The sequence below is a fragment of the Balaenoptera musculus genome, chromosome 1 (assembly GCF_009873245.2).
Source record: "Balaenoptera musculus isolate JJ_BM4_2016_0621 chromosome 1, mBalMus1.pri.v3, whole genome shotgun sequence".
Classification (NCBI taxonomy): Eukaryota; Metazoa; Chordata; class Mammalia; order Artiodactyla; family Balaenopteridae; genus Balaenoptera; species Balaenoptera musculus.
Window position 1 is genome coordinate 1,011,704 of NC_045785.1, and position 8,181 is coordinate 1,019,884.

Sequence of the window (8,181 nt, forward strand, 5' to 3'; positions counted from 1 at the left end):
GAGGTGACCTCCCCTTTGTGGCACTATCAGAGGGAGGTGTCCTGACCCCAACCTTTGGGGAGACGGAGGCCAGGGTTCCTCCCTCCACCGCGGAGGCGGCACTGAAGTCGGGAGGCTGCCTTGCCCTGAGGGAGTCATTTTCCAGCTGAGCCGGGGGATGCCGCCCTCACCCCTTAGGCCTGGGGTCTGCAGCGGCTTCTAGGAGGAGGAACTGCGCGGGAAGACAGCTGGGGGTCCTGGCGTCCCCACCCGCCGCCTCCAGGCCTGATCTGGCTCTGCCATCTCCCTCTGCATCGGCAGCCCTGAGCCTGGGTGTCCAGCTCTGGCGACCCGGGCGATCCTTCCCCGTTTCCTTACAAAAGGGAGAAGCTTAGTTTCCTTAATTAAGAAATAGAGGGACTTCCCTGGTGGTCCAGTGGTTAAGACTCCGCGCTCCCAATGCGGGGGGCAGGGAGGAGGGGGCGGGGCCTGGGTTCGATCCCTGGTCAGGGAACTAGAGCCCGCGTGCCGCAACTAAGACCCAGTGCAGCCAAATAAGTAAATAAATACAAAGAAATGTGAGACGACCAAGTGCAGGGCCAGGAGTCCTGGGCCAGGGGCGGGGGCCTGGAGGTGGAGGGCCTTTGAGGGGGCTTCTGTGACACCCCGGGCGCCAGGCACTCTTGTCCGGTGACCTTGCAATCCGCCACGTGGTGGCAGCAGACGCCCAGGCACCCTCGGCCACTCCTGCCGGTGCAGAGTTTGTGCCCTGGGGGCCCCAGGATGGGACTGAGGTGTGCAGGGCGTGCTGGGTGGGGGGGGGGTTCCCAGACACGGCGCCACTGGCTCTGGCTTCCGCCTCCACTGTTTCAGAGCCTCTCCTGGAAGTGTCACCGCGCCTCTGAGCGCCAGCCGTGGGCACTTCCAGGAGGAACGCCAGGGCTCCCTAAGGCAGACGGGGCCCCAGCAGGCCTCGACGGCCGGCGCGGGCCCGGCTCTCGGGCCGTTCTGGGAAGCCGCGTGGGGACGTCTGTGTGAGCAGCTGCTCCTCCCCAGCAGGGCTCTGGGAAGTGAGCCCTGGGGTCTTCAGCGTCCCGGCCTCTGCCTATACAGACCTCACACAGCCCACTCCCCAACCCAAGACAGGCAGCTGGAGGCAGGAGCAGGGAGGGTCTCAGGTGGACCCAGGTGCCCCGAGGAGGTGCAGGCCCCGGTGGCTGTCAGGGCCTGGCTGAGCCTGGCTCTGGCCTTCAGCACAGGGGGTGGGGGGCACTCATGCTCCTTTGGCCTTAACCACGCCAATGGGCCTCATTTACCCTGGGCTGCAGGGGGTGCATGGGATCTAGACCCCAGGCCAGGCAGAACAGAGGCCCTCGGGGGCCGTGCTCTGGGGATGGCAGAGCCAGAGCAACGTGTCAAAGCTGTCTCCCGGGGGCTTCTCCTCTCTGGTTTCATCCAGCTGCTGGGGATTAACTCCCCCATTGCCGCTGAGACCTACAGCCGGGGATACTTCCACCGAGAACAGAGCCGGGGTGACCCGTATGCCAGCACGCGGCAGGTGCCGGCACCCGGCAGGAGCCCCGTCCCCTTGGCCGCCGCTTTCCCGACAGCTGCCCGCCGCCTGCCCAGCCTGCATGGGGACCTTCTGGAGGTGGAAGGGGACCCACCTTGTCCCAGCTGTCCTGGCGTTATCAGCAAGACTCGGTGGTGGTGGTGGGGGTGGGGGGTTGGAGGAAGTTTAAAAGTTGAACTTGATTAAAAGGCTCCCGTTTTCTGAGCCACCTGCTGCAGTGACAGGCCGCGGGCTTGACTGGAGAATAATTTCTGATCAGGACTGAGGCTGGCACTGCCGGACGAGATTTTTACAAACCAAGTTTATGTTTACAGAGAATATTTCACGTTCTGGAGGAGGCAGCCCTCCAGCGAAGCAGAAAGGGCACCAGTGGGCAGGGATGGCGGCCCCACCAGCTGTGAGGCCACCTCCCTCCGCGCTCTCTGGCTTTGTCCACGATGGCGAGCCAGGTACGCCCTCCCCTCCCAGAATCAGGGTAACGTCTGCGGCCAGCTGGTCGGGGGCCCAGCCCTCCCCAGCACCTTCCGATACCTCTGGGCTCCTGGTGTCCTTAGAGCCAGGGTGACTGTGCTCTGTCCTCCCCCCCGACGGAGCGGAGTTTGCCGCTGACCGACTGGTGCCGATGCCGCTACTCCACAGCGGGCCGGCCAGGCAAGACCTGTCAGCTGGACCCCGGCCCAGGGCCGGCTGGCGAGGTCCGAGCCCCACTTGGCTTCCCCACACCCTCCTTTGGGGCCAGCTCTGCCATCGGGGCAGCCAAGACGGCACAGGCGGGCAGAGCAGGGCCTGAGGCTGGTGGGCACGACCAGCCCCAGAAAGCACCGCAGCCTCCAATTTCCAAGTGGAACAGGGCGCCGGGGGCACGTGCTCCGTGTGGGTGCCCTGTCGGTGCCCATGCCGGCCAGGATGGCCTCAAGCGCTGGGCCGCCCACTCCCTGGAGCCTGGCCTTCTGACGCGGCCACACCTGCTTGGCCTGTGGGTGCCAAGCGGGCAAGCCTGCCTGGAGCCGGGCAGTGCATTCGTGGGCACGCAGAGCGCCAGGCAGACAGGCTGGATTGAAACAGCTGCCTGGGAAACATCGCAGGATCCGTCGGGCAGCAGAGCGCGCGCAGGGCCCACTCACCGGTGTGGGAGTTAGGGTGCCCTCGGCCTCCTCAGGGCCCCTCGTCACGACTGCAGAGGGGTGGGCGTCCATGGCCGGGACCTGCCACGGTCAGCGGGCCAAAGCCAAGGGCCGGCTCGGCCTCCAGCCTTCACTTCAAGAGCCTGAAAGCCACGGGGCAGCCGGGGACCCTTCCATCGAGAACAGAGCCGGGGTGACCCGGCGTGGCAGAGACGGCAGCCTGTGGCCAAGCACCCATCCTGGCCACCACCTCTCCCCTGGACAGCCACCCTCTCCCAGCATGCATGGCGAACCTTGTCGCTCCCTTGAGGTCCCCACTGTTCCCGCCCCCAACCCCCTCCTCTGCTGCCGCCCTGCGTGCAGCCGCACCGGTTCTGCCTCTGTCCCCATGTCTCCACTCCTGCCAACCCCTGGGCTCTCCTCTGGGGTCCCTCCACAGAGAAGCCCTCTGGACTCTCCCTGCCCCTGTCGCCTGCCTGGGTTTTCCTGCCATCCCCCCCCCCCCAGCAGTGGGACTTGTAGGGCTAGGGTGCTGTGTGCCTTCCCGGGTAGGCAAGCCTGCACTCTGCCCCCACGGTGTCCCTGGAGCCGCGGGGGTGCCGGACCCTGAGGATGAGTGAGGCTGGCGAGGGGGTGCCATCTCAGCTCTCCTGTGGGGAACGGAAGTCCAGCAGAGACCAAGCTTTGAGGATATTGGGCGGCTGAACAGTGTCCCCTGGGAACCTGTGAGTGTGACCTTGTTTGGAAATAGGGTCTTTGCAGCTAGAATCGAGTTAAGATGATGCCATACTGGGTCAGGGTGGGCCCTGAATCCAGCATGACTGGTGTCCTCACAAGAAGTGGGGTGTTTGGACACAGCCACACAGGGACAAGCCACATGACGGCAGAGGCAGCGATTGGAGGGATGTGGCCACGAGCCCCGGAGCACCTGGAACCCCAGGAGGCCAGAAGAGGCGGGAAGGAGTCTACCCCGGCACCTCCAGAGGGTGTGGGGCCCTACGACACCTTGAGTGTGGACTCCTGGCCTCCAGACTGTGAGAGAGTGGATCCCGTTGTTTGAAGCCCCCAGGTGGGTCATTTGTGCAGTAGCCACAGGACACTGACACAGAGACTCGGGCCTCTCCAAGCTGTCGGCACCACGTGCAGCTGGAAGACCCCAAGCACGGTTTGGTTGGGGGCAGCTGGGCATCCTCTTCTCACCTCTGGGTCCCGTCACCATCCCCAGAGCAGGGGAAGCTCCTGCCACCATAGCTGGGACCATGGCCCCAAGGAGAGCCAGCTCCACATGTGTCCTGGAAAGAACCCAGGATGGGCGGCACTGGGAGGGCTGCCCCCCCTCCCCTCCCCTCCCCTCCCTCCCCTCCCTCTCCTACCTCCCCCTCCCTCTCCATCCCCCTCTCCCTCCCTCCCTCCCTTCCTTCCTCCCCCCTCCCTCCCTTCCTCCCTCCCCCCCCTCCCCCCCCCCCCCCCTCCCCCCCCCCCCCCCCCCCCCCCTTCCCCCCCCCTCCCCCCCCTCTCCCCTTCTCCCCTCTCTTCTCCCTCCCCCTCCCCCTCCTCCCCTCCCCCTCCCCTCCCTCCCCTCCCCTCCCTCCCCTCCCCCTCCCCTCCCCCTCCCCCTCCCTCCCTCCCCTCCTCTCCCCTCCCTCCCCTCCCCATCCCCCTCCCTCCCTCCCCTCCCCTCCTCTCTCCCCTCCCCTCCCCCTCTCCCCTCCCTCCTCTCCCCTCCCCTCCCCCTCCCTCCTCCCCTCCCTCCCCTCCCCCTCCCCCCCCCCCCCCCCCCTCCCCCACCCTCCCCCCCCCTCCCCTCCCCCCTCTCCCTCCCTCCCCCCCCTCCCCCCCCCCCTCCCCCCCCCCATCCCCTCTCCCCTCCCCCCTCCCCTCTCCCCTCCCCCTCTCCCATCCCCTCCCTCTTCCCCTCCCCTCCCTCCCCCCCCCTCCCCCTCCCTCCCCTCCCCTCCCCTCCCCCTCCCTCCCTCCCCTCCCCCCCTCCCTCCCCTCCCCTCTCCTCTCCTCCCCTCTCCTCCCCTCCCCTCTCCTCCCCTCCCCCTCCCCCTCTCCTCTCCCCCTCCCCCTCCCTCCTCTCCCCCTCCCCTCCCCTTCCCTTCCCCTCCCCTCCCTCCTCTCCCCTCCCCTCCCTCCCCCCTCCCTCCCCCTCCCTCCTCTCCCCTCCCTCTCTGGGTGGAGAGGGTGGGCCAGCACTGCTTGTTGTCCCACTCGGGCCAGCTCCTCGCTCCAGCTCCTCGCTCCAGTGGCCTCTTGCCTGCTTACAGCAGATCTGCTGGCTGGAGGCTGGCCTTCTAGGCCCCCACCATGTCACCCCCATTTCTGTGTGAGCCATTTCTGACCACCTGCTGTGAGGGAGGCCTGACACAGAAAGCTCTGACCCCCTCCCTGGGGACCTCCTCGGGCAGGGACTGTCCTCAGGCTGGCCTGGGTGTCCCGGTGTGGCTCACGGGGCAGGCATCCCCATCAGAGGTGCTGCTGGGCCTCAGCTGGGTCCTCCCCCTGCTCCCCCTCCCCCTCCCCCTCGTTGTCCTCCTCCTCCCTTTCCCTCCCCCTTCAGCCCCCTCCTCTCTTCACAAGGGCACAAAGGCTTTAGCCCCTCCTCGTATGGACACAGAGGCTCAGTCAGGGCTTAGCAGATGGTTGTCTGACCTCCCTGCAAGAACGAGTAGGGGTCTGTTGGGGCAGGGGTGGTGGGCACAGGCAGGAAGCTGCTTCCTCCCTCCCACCCCCGCCCCCAGGGGCCATGTACCTGGAGTTATTTTACCTGAGTCTTCCTGGGACCCAGAACTTTGGCCACCAGAGGTCCCAGCAGCAACCACAGGTCACGGGGCGTCAGCCTGAGACTGCTCGAGGGACGCCAGCCCCTGGCAGAGGGCCTGTGTCTCCTTTCCACTGCCACGTTTGGGGCAGCAGCTGGTCAGGGCACAGCTGTCTGTTGTCTGGCCCAGGGGGGCAGGAGGGGGCCGGGCCACCTCTCTGACGTGAGACCCCTTGGCTTCACCATCCAAGAGGCAGGAGCAGCAGGAACCCCACCCCCCCAGGCCCCACCCACTCTCGTTGCCCTGGGTGCTGAGCTGTTTCTGCCTTGGCTGTCGCAGGGTCCTCAGGGGCCTGGCAACCCCCCAGGCTAGAGGGCAGCCCCGGGTCCTGAGTGTCCCCTTTGAGGCCTGCAGGGGACTGTCCGGCCAGTGGGGCCTCTGGCCCCGTGTAATCACTTCTCTGAACTGGCCTTACTCCCGTCTGTAGCCCAGCTTCCTGCCTGTGTCCACCACCCCTGCCCCAACAGACCCCTACCCGTTCTTGCAGGGAGGTCAAACAACCATCTGCTGAGCCCTGACCGAGCCTCTGTGTCCATACGGGGCGGGCTAAAGCCAAGCTGGGGCCAAGCAGGACGTGGCTGGAAGCAGGCCAGGTGGCCGGTAGGTATCCACTCAGCCCCCTGGGGCCACTGAGGCCAGCCTGCCCTCCACTCCTGCCGCCTCCGCCTCCCCTCCTCCTCCTCCTCGGGCCTCACCCCCTGGGCCACTCCGCAGGCCCGGGCTGGGATGCTGGCAGGAGGGCGGGAGGGCCCTGGCTGGGGCAACAGCCCAGGGAGAGAGCTGGCCTCTCACCGTCCGGAGGCGCCTTCTGGCCCATCTGGCTGCTCAGAAGGAGAAGGGTGGCGGAGGGGCGGCGGAGGGGGAGAGTGCGGGAACTTAGGGACCACCCCCCAGGTGAGGGAGGGGCGGCGGAGGGGGAGAGTGCAGGAACTTAGGGACCACCCCCAGGTGAGGGGGGGCGGCGGAGGGGGAGAGTGCGGGAACTTAGGGACCACCCCCAGGTGAGGGAGGGGCGGCGGAAGGGGAGAGTGCAGGAACTTAGGGACCACCCCCCAGGTGAGGGAGGGGCGGCGGAGGGGGAGAGTGCAGGAACTTAGGGACCACCCCCCAGGTGAGGGAGGGGCGGCGGAGGGGGAGAGTGCGGGAACTTAGGGACCACCCCCCAGGTGAGGGGGGGCGGGAAGAGGACCAGGAGTCAGGGACACGGGACCTGTTTGGGGTCATTCTCAGGCAGTGGGCACCTCCCAGAGCTGCTGCCGCCCACCTGCCAAGACAGCGGCACCCGGGCCCTGACACGACTGAGCCCCAGTCGGGCCGTCGAGGGCCTCTGAGCGGCGCAGCAGGCCCCAGAGAAGGGGCGCAGCCCGGCTCCTCCCCCGCTGCTTCCTCCCTCTCCCTCGGGAGTGCCTGGGGCCCGTCCGTGGCCAAGCCCCCCTGACCACGTTGCCGGTCACCCCACCCAGGCCAGGCCCAGCTGAGCCGGCCTTCCTGGCAGCCCCCACGCACAGGGGTCTCCCTCGCTGAGGCCAGCTGAGCCCACGCGGTCCTCCTCCCAGCTCAGCCCCGCGTGGACTGTCACCCGTCCAGGAGGGGGTGGCGGGCGGCTCTGAGGCCGAGGTGGGGCAGGTCCCTGACGATCAGAGCCGTGCTGAGGCTGCACCAGGGCCTGGGCGGTGGAGCTGCCAGGATGGGCTCCCTGAGCTGCTTCCCCGTGCCTGGCCCACGCGGGGCTCACTTCCGGGCACCAGCCCCGCGTCGGAGGACAGACGGGCCGTCCAGCCTGTCATCGGCTGCGTGACAGTGAGCTCTGAGCAGGGACTTGAACCCAGGTCTCCTGTGCTGCTGCCTGGCTGGTGGACTTCCCGACTTAGTGGCACTGAGTGGCCTTGAGGGGGCAGTTGGGGTCAGGGGGTGAAGGTGGTGCTGGAGCTCCAAGTCCTGGGGTGGGGACGAGGGGCAGCGTCTCTGGCCTGGGAGACCCAGGCCTGGCCTAGGCAGCCGGTGGGGCCAGCTCCTCCCCTCTTGGGTGCCCACGTGCCCCACGGGCTGCTCCTGGGCTGGGGAGGGGCCCCCGAGACCCTCCCTCAGGGAGAGGACTATCCCCCCGACTCTGCACCCACACCCAGCGACCGCAGCCGCCCGGGGTCTGCTGTCCTGCGGCTGGTGAGTGTGGCCAATGTCCCTCTGGTGTCCCCAGGCCTGGGCGCCCGGCCTGCCCCTCGACTGGTAAAGACTGCCCCAAATCTCCTGGACCGCAGCCTCCTTTGAGGGAGCCGTCCGCTGCTGGGTGCCCCGGGGTGGCCGGTCCCCCCGAATAGCAGCCTCTCTTCCCCACGTGATGAGAGCGGCTGGCCAGCCGGGCAGGGAGGACGCTGCCGAGGCCCGGTGCCGCACAGGGCTTCGGGCAACTGTGGGCGATGGGCCTTCGCGAAGCTGCCCGAGGACGCCCTGCAGCAGGGGGTCCTGGGAACCGACCAGAGCCGCAGGGCCCTCGCCAGCCTCCAGGGAGAGACCCTCCCAGTGCTGCCCCGGGTCTGCGGTCGGCTGTCCCCGCCACGCCCTCCTCCGACCTGCCCTCACCCTCCCAGCCTTTGTCCGTCTGCCTGCCCCTCCGCTCGGGTCATTCAGAATGTACAGTAGCCACCTCTGAAAAGGTGAAAGAGGCAGGTGCAGTTAATCG